The sequence below is a fragment of the Sinocyclocheilus grahami genome, unplaced genomic scaffold (assembly GCF_001515645.1).
Source record: "Sinocyclocheilus grahami isolate Dianchi unplaced genomic scaffold, SAMN03320097.WGS_v1.1 scaffold14.1, whole genome shotgun sequence".
In the NCBI taxonomy this organism is placed as follows: Eukaryota; Metazoa; Chordata; class Actinopteri; order Cypriniformes; family Cyprinidae; genus Sinocyclocheilus; species Sinocyclocheilus grahami.
The window spans coordinates 1-1039 of NW_015505193.1; positions in this window are offsets into that span (position 1 = coordinate 1).

Consider the following 1039-nt stretch of genomic DNA (forward strand, 5'->3'; position numbering starts at 1 on the left):
AGAATGTCTAAAGTGGACTATCGAAATAAAGTGTAACCAAAAAATTAAATGAAATAAACTAGAGCTAGCACTTTTCTGTTGAAAACAATTATCATCATGTTCAAATGTACACGACCTGTCAGATTTCAACTCTAATTTATAACAATTATATATTATAAAATATATATTCACTATAATTATGCATACACATATTTTCAATAAACACAAGTTACTTAGTTTGTCTATTTATGCTCCATCGCCCAACAGACAGTAGTGGCCTTACTGAATGAATTAGTGTTTTTTAACAAATCATTTGAGTGCATGATTCAACTGCTGATAAACATGTGTCACCACAAATCGGTTGTGTGAATGATTCAACATTTTGGAACGAATCGGTTGAATTAATGAATCAGTGACTCACTCATAAAGTCACTTGTCACCACCGACAGGCGTTACGATGTAACCTGCAGAAACAGTCACTGCATGTATAATTCATCTGAACGAGCGAACTCAACTCAAGTGGAGCGATGTAAAGAGCAAACCAACAAATGTCTTACTTAAAGGACTATTAAGGTAGTAAAGGTGTTTTTCTCTTTCAAAAAATAAGTGCCTAACACCCCTGACCACGTTTCTACACTTGATAGAATGATGTTCTTTATGCCGTAATGATGATCGTTATGCCTTATGTGTCAAAATCTGTAAACAACTTTGTGAATCCCCTACAATGAGAGAGAGGTTAATTATAAATTCATGTTCATCCTCAGTCGGTCTGTAAGTGTTTATGTCCCTCCGCTCCACAAGCAGTCAGAGTGATTCGTGCCGAGCAGTAATAGACAGAATTGCTCCTCTCACACAGGTTAAACTGCTCTTGCCCGATCTGTTCAGATCAATAAACCTATTTTAAGGCACCGTCAGACTACAAGCCTGATTTGTTGATTTACTGTATCTGTGTCTATAGCATCCCATGACAAAACATGCAAACATCTGACAGGGATGCACACAGAGATATTCTGATCGACACTGCTAACCCCTTATTTTATGTTGCCCCAGACAAACAATA